Source organism: Mauremys mutica, chromosome 1, assembly GCF_020497125.1.
Source record: "Mauremys mutica isolate MM-2020 ecotype Southern chromosome 1, ASM2049712v1, whole genome shotgun sequence".
NCBI classification, from domain to species: domain Eukaryota; kingdom Metazoa; phylum Chordata; order Testudines; family Geoemydidae; genus Mauremys; species Mauremys mutica.
Window position 1 is genome coordinate 234,558,919 of NC_059072.1, and position 20,617 is coordinate 234,579,535.

Genomic DNA, 20,617 nt, shown 5'->3' on the forward strand with positions numbered 1-20,617 from the left:
ACCTCAGAAGAAACCAAGAACAAATGGAGCACTTTTTGAGATTACAGCTCTCAAACCTCTCCAGCCAAAAGCAGACTCAAAAGCTCTCTTTCTAGCTTTTTCCAGGGTCACAGTGTGCTCAACTGCTCACAGCCTCCTGCTTGGCTTTCTTTCCTCTCTCTAGTATCAGAGGGGTAGCCGTGTTAGTCTGGTTCTGTAGAAGCAGCAAAGAATCCTGTGGCACCTTATAGACTAACAGATGTTTTGCAGCATGAGCTTTCGTGGGTGAATACCCACTTCTTCGGATGCAAGTGGTGGAAATTTCCTGGGGCAGGTATATATAAGCAAGCAAGAAGCAAGCTAGAGATAACGAGGTTAGATCAATCAGGGAGGATGAGGCCCTGTTCTAGCAGTTGAGGTGTGAAAACCAAGGGAGGAGAAACTGGTTCTGTAATTGGCAAGCCATTCACAGTCTTTGTTTAGTCCTGAGCTGATGGTGTCAAATTTGCAGATGAACTGGAGCTCAGCAGTTTCTCTTTGAAGTCTGGTCCTAAAGTTTTTTTGCTGTAGGATGGCCACCTTAAGATCTGCTATTGTGTGGCCAGGGAGGTTGAAGTGTTCTCCTACAGGTTTTTGTATATTGCCATTCCTAATGTCTGATTTGTGTCCATTTATCCCTTTCCTTAGAGACTGTCCAGTTTGGCCGATGTACATAGCAGAGGGGCATTGCTGGCATATGATGGCACATATTACATTGGTGGAAGTGCAGGTGAATGAACCGGTGATGTTGTGGCTGATCTGGTTTGGTCCTGTGATGGTGTTGCTGGTGTAGATATGTGGGCAGAGTTGGCATCGAGGTTTGTTGCATTGATTGGTTCCTGAGCTAGAGTTACTATGGTGCGGTGTGCAGTTGCTGGTGAGAATATGCTTCAGGTTGGCAGGTTGTCTGTGGGCGAGAACTGGTCTGCCACCCAAGGCCTGTGAAAGTGTGGGATCATTGTCCAGGATGGGTTGTAGATCCCTGATGATGCGTTGTAGGGGTTTTAGCTGGGGACTGTATGTGATGGCCAGTGGAGTCCTGTTGGTTTCTTTCTTGGGTTTGTCTTCCAGTAGGAGGCTTCTGGGTACACGTCTGGCTCTGTTGATCTGTTTCCTTATTTCCTCGTGTGGGTACTGTAGTCTTGAGAATGCTTGGTGGAGATTTTCTAGGTGTTGGTCTCTGTCTGCGGGGTTAGAGCAGATACGGTTGTACCTCAGTGCTTGGCTGTAGACAATGGATCTTGTGGTGTGTCCGGGATGGAAGCTGGAGGCATGAAGGTAGGCGGTCGGTAGGTTTTCGGTATAGGGTGGTGTTGATGTGACCATCACTTATTTGCACCGTGGTGTCTAGGAAGTGGACCTCCCGTGTAGATTGGTCCAGGCTGAGGTTGGTGGAGGGGTGGAAGCTGTTGAAATCGTGGTGGAATTTTTCCAGAGTCTCCTTCCCATGGGTCCAGATGATGAAGATGTCATCGATGTAGCGTAGGTAGAGAAGGGGCGTGAGTGGACGGGAGCTGAGGAAGCGTTGTTCCAGGTCGGCCATAAAAATATTGGCATATTGTGGGGCCATACGGGTGCCCATAGCGGTGCCACTGATCTGGAGATATATATTGTCAGCAAATTTGAAATAGTTGTGTGTGAGGATAAAGCCACAGAGCTCAGCAACCAGGTGTGCTGTGGCATCATCAGGGATACTGTTCCTGACAGCTTGTATTCCATCAGTATGTGGGATGTTTGTGTAGAGAGCCTCTACATCCATGGTGGCCAGGATGGTGTTTTCTGGAAGGTCACCAATGCATTGTAGTTTCCTCAGGAAATCAGTGGTGTCACGGAGATAGCTGGGAGTGCTGGTAGCATAGGGTCTGAGTAGAGAGTCTACATATCCAGACAGTCCTTCAGTGAGAGTTCCAATGCCCGAGATGATGGGGCATCCAGGATTTTGGGTAGTAGATAGAATAACCCTGGTCGGGGCTCTAAGGGTATGTTGATTAGTTCTGGTGTTAGTGTAGGAAGTGTCCTGAGTAGATGGTGCAGCCACAACATCACCGGTTCATTCACCTGCACTTCCACCAATGTAATATATGCCATCATATGCCAGCAATGCCCCTCTGCTATGTACATCGGCCAAACTGGACAGTCTCTAAGGAAAAGGATAAATGGACACAAATCAGACATTAGGAATGGCAATATACAAAAACCTGTAGGAGAACACTTCAACCTCCCTGGCCACACAATAGCAGATCTTAAGGTGGCCATCCTACAGCAAAAAAACTTTAGGACCAGACTTCAAAGAGATACTGCTGAGCTCCAGTTCATCTGCAAATTTGACATCATCAGCTCAGGACTAAACAAAGACTGTGAATGGCTTGCCAATTACAGAACCAGTTTCTCCTCCCTTGGTTTTCACACCTCAACTGCTAGAACAGGGCCTCATCCTCCCTGATTGATCTAACCTCGTTATCTCTAGCTTGCTTCTTGCTTGCTTATATATACCTGCCCCAGGAAATTTCCACCACTTGCATCCGAAGAAGTGGGTATTCACCCACGAAAGCTCATGCTGCAAAACGTCTGTTAGTCTATAAGGTGCCACAGGATTCTTTGCTTTTTCCTCTCTCTCTTTCTCTGTTCTAGTCTGTTCTCAGTTTCTGTGTGATCTCTGTCACACCCCACATGCCATTCCCCTACCCAAACACAATATTCAGACAATAGCCTCTGAGCGAGTTCATACACACCTTTTGTCTTAAGTGAGGGGGTGGTGGCTAGTCTTTCAGTTATGTGAATTGAAGGATCAGTTCACACCTATCAACCTCAATGGAATTTAAATTTGACCCATTAACAAGGTTTCATCCAGGTCATAATAAGAACAACAGCATGCAGTCTTCCCCACTGAGCTCTGCTAAATAACTTCTAGCCATCCATATTTTGGTGTTCAAGTCCTATGCTAGTTGATGGTTTGTATCAAACTTCACATTATCTAGTGGTCCTATGATACAGTCAAATGTCCACAATGGGCTGGGGCAAAGTCCACCCAATTATTTTCCTCTTGTGATTTGAACCAGGGTCTGTGTGTTAACCAGCCGTGTCACCTAATTTCCAGAAACACAATGTGAATAAGAAATAACATTTCTTTTGTAGGGATGGGAATTTATGGCGGCAGAAAATACTTTTGTTATAATTTTTAATATATTAATTTATTTTTAAAGAGTCTGTTAATTTGATGGTCAGATTCTCCAGACCATACCACTCCCTTTGTGCTATGCTGGTACACGAGGAGCAGAAACTGGTGCTATCTGTCTCTCTGAGGATTTCCCCCAAATAGATGAGTCCTCAGTGGCTGTAGGAGCTGGTATAGCCTGTTCCTACACCACCTCTCTCCCAGGTCCCAATACAGAGTGTGTGCCAGGGGAGGGGCAAGGTGTGTTGGGTCGTAGCCACAATGTTGTGCATTCTAGCTGTCCCCAGATAGCAGATGATGGGGATTGTTACCAGATGGTGGAGTTCAGAAGCATAATTAGTTCCCTAAATGACAGCCCCCCATCCCTGCTGCACCTACTGGATGCAGCAGATAATTGAGGCCAATATTTTACACTGGTTTTATTCCTCTGATTCTGATGGAGATGAAATTTTGCCATCCCAAGGGAACCCTCTTAGCAAAATAGCAAAAGATATTTTAATAAAACAAACACATTCATGTACTCTGATATCCAGGCTATTCTGTTCTTCTTCCTCCTTATAAAGCCTTCACAGTAGGTTTGTGCCCAAGGCTAGCTGGAGGGTATAAGCATAAGCAGCATTGCTTAAACAATAGCAAGGGATAATGAACAGCTGCCCAGTTTCTGGTCCTGAGTGACAGAAGGTTCTTGGGGTATAAGCATGTATCATGAGGTCATCTATCTCCCGTGTATAGGAGTGATGTTGAACATTCTTGGATTGACAGTTTGATTTCTCCCACGCCCTTAAATACAAGTAAAGGGCATCCATGTCATATGTAGCTCTGGTCAGAACCATTTTCAATCAAAGAATACAGTTCCATCAAAATCCAAACATTTTGTGAAATTGTGTCCATTTTGCTGAAATGCATTTATGAAAAAAAAAGTTTTGACAATGTTGAGACATCCCATTTTGAAATTTTCAGCATGAAACATTTTGATTCTTCCTTTGGAAACAAATTTGGTTTATTTTGTTTTATGTAATAAAAATGTAAAAAAAGATATTTTGATTGACTCAAAGGATTGGTGATTATTTTAATTTTATTATATGGAATGTTTTGGAATTTTACAAAGTCTCAAAATCTTCCGTGCAGTTGAATTTCCCTTCTCTGCACAACTCTAGTTATGTGTATTAATTAATCAGCTGATAAAATCTTACAGTAGTAAAGTTATTTTTTGTCTGTCAGACATGTAGGATGAGCTGCTTTACAATCAGTTTGATTAACTTTGGCTCTTATATCACTTACAGTCATTAAACAGCCTTGTTTTTTATGTTCCTGCTTCAGGAGAATGGAACCGTACATTATTTGTGGCTGTACAGAATATGTTCATAAGAGAGCAAATTGCACGGTAGGAGTGGTCAGATTTAAAGATATATTTTAAATGTTATTTATAGAATAGTTGTTTGACAAATTATAAGCAAGGCAGCTTACTTTGCAAGTCTTTTTTTACTGTTGTTTGAAAACACTACCATTATTACTGTTTTTTCCTCTTTTTCTAACCTACAAGAATCATGTGACTTTTGTTACTGTTTGTTTATCTTAGAAGTATGAACAGCGTTAGAAGTGGTTTTACCAGTGCCAGAAAAAAAAAAGATTAAACACAATTAATATGAATTTCTCATTTTTGATTAGAGAAACATTATGTATGTATATGCTTGTCAATTACTCTATTATTCAAGGTAATATCAAGTTGCAGGATTTGGTTCTTTACACAACTCAGGGCCCCATGCATCTAGATACTCTGTTGAAAACATATACAGGTTTTTAACCAACATCAAAGAACATTTAATCTGAGAAAGAGAGAGAATGAGAGAGAACACAGGATAGGTAGAACAACCTTAACCACTAATGTCTCAAATTCAAAGTTAAAAATAATAAGAGTAAATAATAAAAAATAAGGCATTTGTGTGTTTACATGAAAGATATAGAAGGATGAACTGGAGTATTTCACTTGATGTACCAAAAGTGAAATCCTGGCTCTACTGAAGTCAATGAAAGTTTTGCCATAGACTTCAGTGGGGCTAAGATTTCACCTCAAGAACGTTTGATTTCCTTGCTCCTTACATGAAAGTGCAAATAAAACAATGATTTTTAGGTTATAATAGCAGTTTACTCTTGAGACAGACTGATGCCTAAGAAAAACCTAATAACAATTACCAAAAGAAGAAAAATTGAAGCACGCGAGGAAAATTTATCCTGAAAATATAAGCACCTAGTGTGTTCAGGCACTCAAACAGGATGATATTTTTATACCATCTAGCTACCTCTATGTAGTTTATTCCCTATATTTCCATTACAACTCTATGAACAAGTTTTGCACAGAAAGCAAAACTGTCAAATTTTGTAAGTACAGATGGACTTGGAGAGATTCACTACATATTCAGACCCCAATCCAAACTTTCCGAAAGTTCTGGTGTACTCAGATACAGTAGTACAGTTCAGGTCAGTATTAAAGATGAGCCCAAACTGTGAAAATTTGTTTTAGATCTGAATTCAAATTACTCCTAAGTTTGGAGGGTATTGGATCCAGTTATGGGGTTCAGGACATTTCTATGTACAAAAGGATCAAGATAGAAATAATGGAAGGAAGTTAAGAAAAGCTAATATCAGAAACTTCATAACAGTAAAATCTATTGGACTCTAGAATAATTCAGCGGGGGAAGTTCAATCACACTAGTCAATTGCACAAGACTGGATAAAGAACTAGAAAATACACTGTAGGCTGGAAATGCCTCAACTGGCCAGCAATGGATCAAATGGCCTATTAGATCTGTTTCATCTGTCATTCCTGTGATCCTACTTTTGATTCCCCAAAAGACCAATATGTAAATTAATAACTAAATAAACTCACACAAATATTTTCTCTTAGTTCAGTTTAGAGAGTTTTCACCTAAATGTCTTTCTCCAAAGACGCCATCTTTCCCTTTATGGAAAATAAAAAATTGGTCATAATGAAAGCGGAGACCAAGAGGTCCCCTAGCCACATTGTAAGTAGTGAAGTTTCAGCCCCTGCTTTGAGCAGAAAATATTTAATCTTTCAGCTTGCATGTTTGTATTATTTCTCTGCAGAGATCTGTCTGTCCTAGATTTCAGTTTCCCCTGATCAAAGGCCATTTCTTACCTCCCTGATAACTTTTGTGGAGTTAATGGGCCACAGTGAGTCATCAGGAATGCATTTATAGTTACCTCCATGATAAAAAGATGAATCGAGAAAAGAACCATACTAGATGTTACAGATTTGCCAGTGAGCTGTGCAATATTTATTATCTGCAAGCCTTGTAGTTCCCTAGGCCCAGATCCAAAAAAGGAATTAGGCATTGCAACATCCAACTTTTAGGTGCCTAGAAAATCATAGGAACATGATCCACAAAGTCTCAGTTAGGCACCCAAGCCTCCTGTACAGTGAATGGGAAGAGAGCACCTTACACTGCAACTCATAAAAGCCTGCATGCTAGGTGTGGAGCTGCCTAAGCTAGTCAATGGGAGATGCTGACAAGAAGGTTGTGTCCTATTCCCTTCCTTTCTCATAGAGATAGGCATCTAAGGGCCTGGCTACACTCGAAACTCCAAAGCGCAGGAGCGCTCCCACAGCAGCGCTTTGAAGTGTGAGTGTGGTCGCGGCGCCAGCACTGGGAGAGAGCTTTCCCGGCGCTGCAGGTACTCCAATTCCCTGAGGGGATGGTGGAGTACCACACTCCCAGTGCTGGGGCACTGTTTACATTGGCGCTTTACAACGCTGTAACTTGCTGCGCTCAGGGGGGTATATTTTCACACCCTTGAGCAGAGCCGTAACTAGGTATTTTTGTGCCCGAGGCAAGAATATAAAATTGCGCCCTCCCCCAGGGCCGGCTCTTCAGCAGCAATTCGGCGGCGGGTCCCTCAGTCCCTCTTGGAGGGAAGGGCCTGCCGCCAAATTGCTGCCAAAGAATGAAGTGGCCGTGGCAGAGCCTGTGATTTTGTGGGGTCTAACTCATGATTTTTGACTGCTTGGGCTGGTAATGTTGCTTCCAAGATGGTCTTTGGTTCCAGTCCAATTCCAATCCAGAGAGGGACTCACAGGTTAAGAGAGGAGGGACATGCGGGATATCAGCAGTGGCCACTACGGATCAGCATGTGTCCTGAGAATGCTGGGAATTCAGGTCTGCAGGGCAGGATTGTAGGTTTGTAGAAATTTTGGTGGTGCCCAGAACCCGCCCCCGCCCAAACTCTGTCCCCCTCACTTTGCCCCCCCTGCCACACCTGCCCAAAGCTCTGGGAGGGAGTTTGGGTGAGGGAGGAGGTCGGAGTGCAGGCCCTAGGCTGGGTCAGGGGATTGGGGTGCAGGCTCTGGGAGGGAGTTTGGGGATGGGAGGGGTGCAGAGGGATGGGGTGCAGGGGTGAGGGCTGTGGGTTGTGGCTGCAGAGGAGAGGTTTGGAGTGTGGGAGGGGCTCAGGGCGAGAGTAGGAGTGTGGGGGGTGAGGGCTCTGGCTGGGACGAGGATAAGGTGTTTGGGGTGCTGGAGGGGCTCAGGGCTAGAGTAGAGGGGTGAGGGTGCAGTGGGGGGGTGAAAGTTTTGACTGGAGGTGTGGGCTCCAGGGTGGGGCAGGGCTGGGGATGAGTCTGGGGTGCAGGCAGGCTGCTCCGAGACAGGGGCCAGAGAGGAGGACTCCCCCCAGCCCTTTCCCTGCCAGCAGCAGCGAGCTCTGGGGGAGGAGCCCCCCTTTCCTGCCCCCCCCCCAGCAGCACATTAACTCCCACCAGTGTCACTGCATGTGCTCCTAGGGCCCCTCTCAAGTCCAGGAATCTCCCTCACCTCCCCCGTGGTGGGTGCCGGGGGGTGCTGTGTGCGCCTCCTCCCCTGCTGTTGCCCCTGACTGTAGCCTCACTGGGGGTGAGGGATGGGGCTGGCCTCCTTGCCCAGCATGGGGTAGGAGCGGTGACTGTGTGTGGGGGGGGGCCTGTGCTGCTGGAGGGTCCCACTGGAAAATGAAAGGGTCTGAGGGGGAAGGGCAGGCTCACAGTCTGCCCTGGCACTGAGATGGGGGGCATTAGGTCCCTGCGGCAACAGTTGCTGCAGGGGAAAGTCAGGGACTTTCTGCTCTGGGGCTAGGGAAAGGGGTGGGAGCTAGTTGGGGTCGGGGGGGGGGAGTGGCAGGTGGGGCTGGGGGGGAGGGAATAACCTGGGTTATAAATATCTCCGCGCTAGCAGCTTTTTTTTTTTCTCTCTCTCCACCGCTTTCTGCGCCCCCTGGCTTTGTGTGCCTGAGGCAAGTGCCTCACTCGCCTCACCCTTGTTACGGCACTGCCTCGAGTGAGAAAGGGGGTGCAGCGCTGTAAAGCGCCAGTGTAGCCATAGCCTAAATCTAGGCTGCAGGGAGCCATCTATCTCCTGGAGCCAGAGAACTTAGGCACCCATGTTGCTTCCTGTGAGAATAAATGAAGGTCTGCCTCACTCCACACAAAACTTCCAGAGGTGGAGCTGCTATTGCCCACCTTATAATGTTTAGACCAGTAGTTAGACCATTCACCTGAACTGTAGAAAACCCACTTTGGATAAAAAATTAAAGCATCATTGGAGCACAGACATTGTACCCCAGGTGTCCCACCTTCCTTGTGGTGCCCTAACCACCAGGCTATCCCGCCATTCTCTCTGGCCCAATTATATCTCAATGATTAGAGCACTCAGCATTATGAACTGAGATCTCCCAATTTCCCCATCAGCCAGCAGGGTGGGGAGAATGTCAGCAGCAGGGGCAGCTCTAGGTATTTTACCGCCCCAAGCATGACAGGCAGGCTGCCTACGGCGGCTTGCCTGCGGGAGGTCCCCGGTCCCGTGGATTCAGCGGCACGCCTGCGGGAGGTCCGCCGAAGCCATGGGACCAGCGGACCCTCCATAGGCACTCCTGCGGGAGGTCCACCGGAGCCGCCTGCCGCCCTCCTGGCGACCAGCAGAGCGCCCCCTGTGGCATGCCGCCCCAAGCATGCACTTGGCATGCTGGGGCCTGGAGCCGCCCCTGGTTCTAAGTCTCTCAGAGACAGACTGGTGCTAGTTCCTTTAGCAAAGAGTTGTGGCTCCCTTGAAATTCCAAACTCTTCAGCATTTTAATTTTCTTTCTTTTTTTCTTTCTTTCTTTCTAACGGAGAAGCAGACAACTGAATAGTCTATAGCCACACCACACAAACTGTAATTCCTAAATACTGAGCGGTTTATATTCTCTCAATTTGCCCTGCATCCTTCAGGTAATTTAACAATGTCTTTCTAATACTACCCCATTTCACTGATATTTTTATTAAATAACAATGTAATGTTTGTTACTTTAAGCTATTTGAATTCCTCGGAAAACTTTTCCCTTTCTTTATCAAAGCCCTTTATATACCCATAAAAGGTGATCAATTGTTTCTTCTTTGTTTCTACTTATCAAAAAAGACTTTTGTTTAAGCCACACTGGCCAGTTATTAAACAAAATCACTTCATTTGTCCTATCCTGGCCCTGAAGAATGCTGTTAGCCTCAACTGTAGGCACAATTCAAAAAATCTTCATCTTTTTTCATTAGTCCAAACTTTCTTTGCCATTCCCCTTTTAAATTTTACCTGTGTAGGCTTTTTTGAATACCTGCTTATTCACAGGTATTTCTGTCTATCTTCCATTTCTTGCAGCGTTTTTAGCTGCTTAGCCCACCATTTTGTTTCCTGATATGCTCTGGAATCCAAGCTGATGCTATATGTATCCCCATCTGTCCTAACTCTGTTATTAGAAATATAATTTCATTGATTAAACCACTTCTACATACAAAGACACCCTTTTTATGGCTATAAGGACTGATATTGAATATGAAAAAATGACCACCGCTGCTGGGCATACATCCCAGATCTAATTTAATGCTAGCATAATTGCTACTAGTTTGACTGTCATGACCGCTATAAAAATGGATATCCTTTTAGTACTAATGCCAAATTTTGATATAGAATAGAGCTCTTCCTGTTGGTTTTTTTTTTGATCCATCTGTATATATTTGACCAAACTGACTCCATTTTTAATCTATATACTTGTACATTTCAGCTTTAATACCTACTATCTCTTTTTTTACCCATAGATTTATAAAATGTATGTATGTTTGCTTGCCTTAAACTGTAAAAAAACCTCCCTTATTTCTTTTTCCTAGTTAGTAAACTTTTAGATATTTTATTACAGGATTGGGTGTAAGATCTTGGGTACAAATTGATATGGGATAAGTGACTGGTCTCTTGGGACTTGGAACAACATCAATGTGGTGTGATTTTTTTTTTTATATATAAGTGACCTTTTATCACTAAGTTCAGTTTGTCTGGGTGGCAAGATAGACTAGGAAGTCTAAGGGGCTGACCGTTACAGTGATCCAGGAGTTCACATTCGTTACTGGCTTGGTGATATATAATTACAGAACACACCACCAGTTTGTGGTGTCTACCCCGTTTTTGACAGTCTGCACTGAGATAGGCATTCACAGTCAAGGGTCACTCCAGACAGCATGAAACAAGTCCCATAAGGTTGGTCCCTGCAAGAATGAGGAAAAGCTGGGATCCAAATCTGGTTTCTAAACAGAGACAGGATGGTGTATAGGCGTTCAGTGGTATATGCTCATGAGTAATTAAGATAAATCATTGTGACTAAAAGAAATACCTTGGCTTTCCTAAAGCATATGACTGTGACAAAATGGAATTCACAAATGCATGACTTGACTCTAGCTGGTTCCAAAATATATTGACTGATGCTGGAGTTATCACATCATGGGGCACCTCTGGCAACACTATCTGACTAAATGGCCTATCTGCTGACATACAATGTAGCTGCTTGCTGAGTGATTCTGGTCCTCTTGTTTTATGTCCTTGAAACCTATAATCTCTGCCAGCCCAGCATGATTTAAGATTGATTTTCTGTATTACTAGCATAGCGATTCAGATAGATTAGGGGATGCTATATCACTCTGGAGTGACCATTCCAACTGGCTGGCTTTGTCAAGCTCTTTATTAAATGTCAAATTGTCTGTTTCTGACAAAAGACTCTTCCTGGCCTGGGAGTTTGTTTTCTCTCTAAACTGATCTCTGTTCATGTTTAATAAGCATGAAGCTGAACTATCATAACAGTCCATCTTGGCCTTTGAATGCAGACACATTATAGAGCAAAAATTCAATCACTAGGGAAGAAGTTCTGAAATTAGAGCAAGAGGATGCAAGTTCTCAGACTGTTGACTATTTCCTGTCATTCTAATCCTAGACAAGGTCCCAGCAAGACTTGCTTGCACAGGTTTGTGACTGTGCACTATAAATACAAGATCAAAAGAAAAGCTCCACTGGGACCTGTAACAGGGTGTCATTGTTGTGGCTGCAGCATGAAAAAGGCTTCAGGCTCAGCTATGTGCAGTTAACCACTTTCTGTTGGGGGATGATGAGTAAGGCTGCGTGTCGGCAGGGCCGGTGCAACCATTTAGGCGACCTAGGCAGTCGCCTAGGCGCTAGGATTTGGAGGGCGGCATTTTCTTCGGCAGCAACCACAGTGGCCGGATCTTCGGCCGTCCCGGTTGCCGCCGGCATTTAGGCAGAGGGAGCTGGGGCAGGGAAGCGCGGGGAGGGCCGCCTGCAGCAAGTAAAGGGTGGGGGCGGCATGCAGGGGAACTCCCTGCCCCAGCTCACCCCTGCCCCGCCTCCACCCCGAGCACGCCGTGGCTGCTTCACTTCTCCCACCTCCCAGGCTTGCGGCGCCTAAGCTGATTGGTGCCGCAAGCCTGGGAGGCAGGAGAAGTGAAGCAGTGATGGCGTGTTCGGGGTGGAGGCAGAGCAGGGGTGAGCTGGGGCGGGGGGGTGCCTCAGGGCGGAGGGTGGGGGGTGAGGAGCTGCCACGGGGGGGCACCTCAGGGCAGAGGGGGGGCAGCTGCTGTGGGAGGTGGGTGCCTCAGGGCGCGGGCTCAGGGATGGGGGAGGGTGCAAAGTGGAAGTTTTGCCTAGGGCACGAAACATCCTTGCACGGGCCCTGCATGTCGGTCATGGATTCCATGACTTTCCGCAACCTCCATGACTTCTGCTGCGGCCAGTGTGGAAGACCCCAGGGCCACCCAAGCAGCTAGCTCCAGGGCCAGCTGCTCAGGCAGTCCTGGTGACAGCCACACCAGCCACTGCTGGAGCGGCCTCACAGCCCGCCACAGCAGCCGCTACTTGGGCATCCCCAGACAGCTAGCCTCGGGGACTGCCCAAACAGCGGCCGGTGCAGCTGGCCCTGGGACCACCTGAGCGCACTCTAGGGGTGGCTGGAGCAGCAGCCCTGGGGACAGCCACACCAGCTGTTGCTCAGCAGCCCCTGGCTGCTGGCCCCAGGGACCAGCTGCGCAGTAGCTAGTGGCGCTGTTTCCACAGATAGCCCGAGCAGCAGCTGGTGGGGTTGGCCCCAGGGGCTCCTCTGAGCAGCAGAGCAGGGGCCCCCAGTTAAGATTTGTCAGGGGTTTTTATAGTAAAGGTCATGGACAGGTTACAGGCCATGATTATTATTTTTTATTGCCCATGACTATCCATTAGAGGAGTGAAGTTCTGGAACAGCCTTCCAAGGGGAGTAGTGGGGGCAAAAGACATATCTGGCTTTAAGACTAAGCTTGAAAAGTTTATGGAAGGGATGGTATGATGGGATAGCCTAATTTTGGCAATTAATTTTGCAATTGATCATTGGTTATCAGCAGGTAAGTATGCCCAGTGGTCTGTGATGGGATGTTAGATGGGGTGGGATCTGAGTTACTATAGAGAATTCTTTCCTGGGTGCTGGCTGTTGAGTCTTGCCCACATGCTCAGGGTTTAACTGATCGCCATATTTGGGGTCAAGAAGGAATTTTCCTCCAGGGCAGATTGGCAGAGGCCCTGGAGGTTTTTCGCCTTCCTCTGCAGCATGGGGCACGGGTCACTTGCTGGAGGATTCTCTGCAGCTTGAGGTCTTCAAACCACAATTTGAGGACTTCAATAACTCAGACATAGGTTAGGGGTTTGTTATAGAAGTGGATGGGTGAGATTCTGTGGCCTGCATTGTGCAGGAGGTCAGACTAGATGATCATAATGGTCCCTTCTGATCTTAAAGTCTATGAGTCTATGACCAATCCATTACTTTTACTAAATCGTAGCCTTAATGATGAGCACCAGGGTGGTGATCACTGGGCTAATGATGTAAGTGGAAAGAAGAGGATGCCGGGGTTCAGTTTAGAAGGTGTGAAGGCTGTAAGCCTGCAGTACACTGCTATACTTGGTAATGAAAGAATAAATACATCCATGGAGAAAAGGCAACAATGTGGGGTGGGTTTGTGACTGTGAGGCCACACAAAGTGACCAGGTAGTGAAGTACATTGGTAGAGGTCCCCTTGTCTGGGTACATTAACCCTCTCAGCTGAGAGAAGGAGACTTGCAGGGGACCTGTGTGAAGTAGATCTGGGCACCATGGATGAGGTGTTGAAAGAGATGCAGAAAACCCTGCAGGAGTGCAGGCAGAGAGGCAAGCATTTCTGCCTTGGCAGCAGCAAACGCTACAAGAGTTCATCAAGGAGCAGGCCCAGGTACAGCAACAGCTCCTGCAGCGGCTGGTGAATTCCAGTGAGGGGACTGGAAATTGGATGGTGGGCCTGGGACTATGTAAGTTGGCCCTGAGGGATAACCCCAATGCCTTTTTATTACCCTTTGAGCGGGTGGCTACTAGCACTTGATGGGCCACGGGTGCATGGGGAATTTGGCTAGCCCCTTATCTGGCCAGCGAGTCTCAGGTAGTCTGTATGGCCCTGGGCAAGCACCAGGCTAAAGATTATAATACACTGAAAGCTACTATTTTAGACAGGGTGGGCCTGTTAGCAGAGAAATACCACCAAAAATTCAGGGTTGCCAGATGAAATGGCAGGATACTGCCTAGGACATTTGTGCAGAAATTGTCAGGCTGGGACACTTGGTGGCTGCAGAGGGATAGACAGGACATTGAGGTCCTAATGAACTCCATTATTCTGGAATAGTTTACACAGAGCCTCCCTGAAACACAAGGGTCTGTGTCAGAGGCATCAGCCAAAATCATTAGAGACAGTGGTCAAATTAACAGAGGAGTATGTGAAGGTGGAATTTCCATAGGAAGAGCTCAGAACCCTGGCAATCAAGAATGGGGGAAAGAAGGTTGAAGAACCTCATTCAGCAAAGCCCGGGAAGGGGATGTGAGGGGCAAACAAGGGTTCTGCAGCTGGCCATGCTGTAATTTTTCCATAAAAAAGCACAAAACATATAATATGCAGTTTAACCCTTGTATCCCTTTAATTGCATGGCATGTTTCCACCGAGGCTGTTCCTCTATTTCAACCAAGTACAGAGAGGGCCCTAATTTATCTAAAATTGGCCAAGGACCTGACCATTCTCCTTTGGTCAATCTTAACCATAACATGGCTTCCAATTTGCCGTTGTTTGATATCACGATTTTCTTCAAATGCCTGATTCATTTTTTGCTGTTCTGCAGCCGCTCTGTGCCCAACCAATATTTAAAGCTGTTCATCCAGGTGGTAGTTGGTGGATACAGCAAGTTTTCCCAGCTAGGCATAGGTCTCCCAAAGAGTATTTCATAGGCACTAAATCCTGTTATGTGGTTTGGGCGGCTTCTGATCCTCATCAGAACCCAAGGAAGTATCATGTCCCAATTTGTTCCCAGCTCATTACACACTTTGGACAGTTCAATTTTAAGAGATTTATTCATCCTTTCCTCCTGTCCCCCAGCTTGAGAGTGGTAGGGGATGCATAACGGTAGGGGAATACTGGCCCAGGTACCCATACTTCGGTATACCTGGCCAATAAAGGCGGGACCATTGTCAGAATCAATGTTGTGTGGCAGCCCCCATTTTGGAAAAATGTCAGTTGTTAACATTTTTGCAGCGGCCCCGCTGGTTTCTTTTCTAGTAGGGAATGCTTCTACCCATTTGCTAAAACTATCCACAATTACAAACAGAAATCTATTTCCCCTATGAGTAGTAGGCAAGGGTCCTACAAAATCAACCTATAAATGTTAGAGGTCCTTTTAATGCTTGATGCATTAACTCTCCATGTCTTTTTCTTCTAGTAGCATCTTGCTTCGCACTTGTTAAACAGCTACGAATATGCAGATTTAAATCCTCTTTCACTCCAGGCCACCATCCCAGTTTTTAAAGTTTTTCCAATGCCTCTTCCTGTTTTGGGTGACCTCCCACAATTGAACCAAGTACACATTCTAAAAGGAGATACTGTATCTGCTGAGGGATTACCAAAATCCATTCCGTTTCTGGTTTTCCCAGAATTAGATCTCCCTCCTTTCTCAATGGGACACCCTGCCACTGTGAGGGGAATTCTACTATTCATTGCTGTATTAAGTCATCTTTTGCCTGCAGGTCCTGTAAAAACTGAAACTCCTTCTGGTTGTTTCCCTCATTTTCTTGTTTTTGCTTTGCCTGTGCCTGAGTGGTTACTGTCATGGGTGTTCCAGTAAGGGCTACTTCCTTAGACAATTTATCTGCTAGTTCATTTCCCTTTTTCAATGGGCCTGCCCTCTTAGGGGCTTTTATTTTAACCATCTGGATCCTCTGATACTGCCCTGCCAATTTCTCTATTTGCTGCCATAAGGTCTTGTGTTTAATTTTGGATCCATCAGTTCCTGTAAAACCTACACTATTCCACGATGATAGGTACATGGTGGTTCCCTTGTAAACATAAATTGAATCCATTCCTATTATTAGCTCCATTTGCTTGTTCCTCATTTTAGCTAAAACTTCTAAGACCACTGACACTTCTGCAAACTGTGTTCCCCCTTTGCTCAATTTGTACTGGAAAAAGTCAACTCTTTGCAGGTTTTCAGTTAAACAAATCCCTGCAAAACCAGTGACTCCTTTTCCTTCAGTGTAATATGAGCTACCATCCACAAACCAAATGGTTTTTCCAATCACCTGTTCAACTGGGGTTGCTTTAAAGATAGGGTGTGCTTTGGATTCCCATCGGGGTTCACAAACATGTTCTCGACCGTTTATAGTCAGTCTCCCTACAGATATTTCAGGTTCTTTTAGTGGGACTAATTGAACATTCTTGGACATGAGAGCAAAGACCCATTGAACGGCCTCATCTATTCTCACATGTCCTTTAGACAGATTTTCCTGAGTAATTTTCCCAGTGCATGGTGGCTCTTTTCAATCACCTTGCTTGCTCCGATAATTGCCTGAACTTTTTGTAGTGTCCAGTAGGCAGCAAGAGCAGTTTGCTCACAAATTGCCAGTTTAGTTTCTGGACCTGTTAACACTCTGCAATAGTATCCTGTATAACCATACCAACAATACAGAAGTTCTTAACACTAGGGTACAACACAAAGGGGAATTCGTTTGTAGGGGCGGACAAAGTAGGTGCCTCCATTAACCCTTTTTTCAGGCTTTCCCCATGCATTAGTCGCCTCCTCTGTCCAGGTCCTCTGTAGTCTCTTTAGTACCTCGTATAGGGAACCTGCCTTCTCTACGTACCCACCATGAATTCTCTGCAGAAGTTAGTAAGCCCCAAAAAAGATTGCAAAGTATCTACAGGCATAAGGAGGTTAACAATACACTTCACCTTTTTCTTATCCACAAACCTTCCCCCTGTACTGAGTCGAATTCCAAGATATTGCACTTCTCACTGTTTAATCTGGGATTTAGAGGGGTTAAATTTCAAGACGTATGTTTGGCAGCTAGTCAGTAACTGCTGCATTAATGCTTCATGTTCCTGTTCTGTTTCACTGACTATTAAAATGTCATCTACATACTGGACTATTCTTCCCATTTGTAACAGTGCCTCCTTCTCTAACATGTTTCTCACTACGGTATGAAATATTGTAGGTGCATCACAGTACCCCATAGGCAAAATATTCCAGCAATACTGCATACCCTGGAATACAAAAGATGCTCTGTATTGAGAATCTGGGTTTAAAGGTAAACTCCAAAAGCCATTTGCCACGCTGAGTACTGAGAACTACTTCATATCCGGGGTTACTAACTCCACCAATTCTGGGTAAGCAGCCATTACTGGTTCCCCCCCACTTAGCAGTTCTGTTTAACCCCCGATAGTCAATAGTTAATCTCCATGTTCCATCAGGTTTTTAACAGATCTGGTCAAAACGTTACATATTAACTCTTTAAATGTGTTATTGAAAGACATTTTTCACTAAACACTGCTGAATTTTTGTCACTTTTTCAACATTTTAATCAATATTTTAATTCAAAACTTTATCAAAGCTGTTATTGACATGTCAGTGTTTTTCATTTAGCAAAAAACCTTTTTTAAAAGAAATGTTAGCAACAATTTTGAAAAAAAGATTGGGGGGAAGGTGGGAAATCTCCAAAATGAAAAAGGGTCTTTTTAAAATCTGTCAAAACAGAAACAAGTTGTGACGGAGCGGTTCTGGCGGGACCCAACTGAGAGTGCCAAATCAGGACCAATTGCTTAAACAGGGCAGTCACAGCCCTAGGCTGGGGTTTTTCCACCTCTAAGGCAAACCAAAACAGCCAGACAAAAAGGACTTTGGTCTCACCCCACTTGCTAACCACAAGTCACACAAGCAATTTCCTTAGACACTCCAGTCTCCCAGTATCACCACCAGTGCACTCGTCCTGGGGATAAATGGTTATGAAAACCAACACCCCAATAAAAGGAAAAGGTTCTCTCGATCCCAAAGGACCAAGCCCCAGACCCAGGTCAATATACACATCAGATCTTACCCACAAATCACGCTGTTGCCAATCCTTTAGAATCTAAAATCTAAAGGTTTATTTACAAAGGTAAAAAGGTAGAGATGAGAGGTAGAATTGGTTAAATGGAATCAATTACATACAGTAATGGCAAAGTTCTTAGTTCAGGCTTGCAGCAGTGATGGAGTAAACTGCAGGTTCAAATCAAGTCTCTGGAACATCCCCCGCTGGGATGGGTCATTCAGTCCTTTGTGCAGAGCTTCAGTTTGTAGCAAAGTCCCTCCAGAGGTAAGAAGCAGGATTGAAGACAAGATGGAGATGAAGCATCAGCCTTATATAGGCTTTTCCAGGTGTAAGAATCTCTTTGTTCTCACTGTGGAAAATCACAGCAAAATGGAGTCTGCAGTCACATGGACAAGTCTCTGCATACCTTGCTGAGTCACAAGGCGTGTCTGCCTTCTCTCCATGGGTCAATTGTGTAGCTGATGGTCCTTAATGGGCCATCAAGCAGGCTAAGCAGAGCTAACACCAGCTTGTCTGGGAGGCGTCCCCCAGAAGCACAGCTCCAACTTGAAATACAGACAGCATAGAGCCAACATTCATAACTTCAACTAAAAATGATACAGACATACAGACAGCATAATTATAACCAGCAACCCATAATCTGGTTTTAGACACCTTAGATGACCCCCTTTATCTAAGACTTGGTGCCACTGCAGGACCTTGGTTGCAACCCATGTTCTATATGGTCCCAATTTATATCAATAACGTCACACAAGTTTAAAATCATTTTTCCATTTTTGACCTTGCACAGAATGGTAGGTAATGTGTTCAGTTAATGTGTTGTATATGGGGTTGTAGAGGAAGCAAAACCAGTGGAGGGACACGGGACAGTGATGTAACATCTGAGGACTCTCAAAGGTATTTTTGGTTGCTAGGAGCCACCATGGAATGGTTGTGGGAATTCAAGCAGGTGGGTGAAGATTGGGGTGGAGGAGAGATTTGAGACTTGCATGCTGGAGGTGGGTTTTCTAGGACCTGGCTGAAGGTGCCAGGAAGTGACTCTACATTAGTTCATTCGTGGGCTTATTTTAATGAATTATTACTTGATTAATTACTTCAGCTCTGGAGTGGAGACGTGGTGACTGGGTTTTTCTGCAACAGTCTTTGAAGAGCACCTACTATATTTATCAGTGAGCCTCTGATCCTGGGGACAGGATGCTTGGAATAAGGGAGCAATGAGAGGTGACATATGGTAAAATATCCAAGTTATCTGAGCCTGAGGCAATGGAAACCTGGGGTTGTGGCAGACCAATAATTTCTCACGGGGATATGAGAATTCTAAACTGCTAACTCTAGAGGCTAAGAATACAAATGTTATTGTTTTATTATGGTAGTGGCTAGGGACTAACCAAGAACTGGACCGCGTTGCACTAGGCATTGTGCGAACCGAATAGCCAGTAGTCCCTGTTTCAATCTCATAATCTGAATAGACAAGACATGCACAGGGTAGGGGGGATGATTTCATAACACACAAGCTGAATGATCAGTGTGAGAGAGGCACAAACATCATGTTTGTTCCCCAAATAATGCTGTTATTTAGCTTTTAGACCAAATAACCCCCAATAAAAGATATAATCTCACCTACTTTTCTCTCTCATACCTTCTGACCAACATGGCTATAACACAGCAAACCTCATTTGGTTTGTCAGCCTCCAGATGCTATGGAGATGAATGAATTACAAATGGCAAATAGGACCATAATTCACTTAAGAGACTACCAGAAAAGGGAACAGTGAAAAAGTTCTTCATCCTTATAAACAAGGGTTTAATGCCAACAGTTGGTTGTTACCATTGTTAAAGCACCTGGGGAGAAACTGAGCACAAGAATTGCCACACTAGGAAGGTAGTGAAATACTGCAATGGGTTACCTAGGGAGGTGGTGGAATCTCCATCCTTAGCAATTTTTAAGGTCAGGCTTGACAAAGCCCTGGCTGGGATGATTTAGTTGGGGTTGGTCCTGCTTTGAGCAGGAGGTTGGACTAGAAGACCTCCTGAGGTCTCTTCCAACCCTAATCTTCTATAATTCTAAAACCGCCCTGTATCCACATAGCAGAGTAAAATACATATGAGGTTTAGGGAGCTAACCTACATGTGAAAAAGAAAGCAAAAGTAACAAACTGTAGTTTTCTCTCCCAGCCTACACCTCTGAAACTAGCATATATGATACATGTTTTACTAGAGACACCCACAGTACAGCATAAATTTAGAGAGGCAAGATGATAAATTGCTTTTCTGGGGTAAAATCATAGAAGCTTTGAAACTATCTTTACAATGCTGACACTTAAGATAGCATTACTGAGAATTTGTCATTCTGAAAGCTATTTAACCTACCTTACCCATTGGTTTAAAGCTAATATTTCCACTAACAAAATGCAGGATGAAATGATGAATGCAGAGGCTTAGTACAATCACCCTACTAATTGTGCAGGGGTTTGTGGGAGTATAAGAGATAATGATTTTGCTACTCTGCAGGTGGAGCCTATGCAGGGTAACATAATAATAATAAATGTAGTTCCACAGCTTTTTGTCAAAATATTAAATCATAAGTGACTACCTGGATAAGCCTTCCACTGGTCTTTCAAATGAGGGGTTAAAATCATGCCCAGGTAGCCAGAAGCCCTATGGCTGCTGTTTGCAATT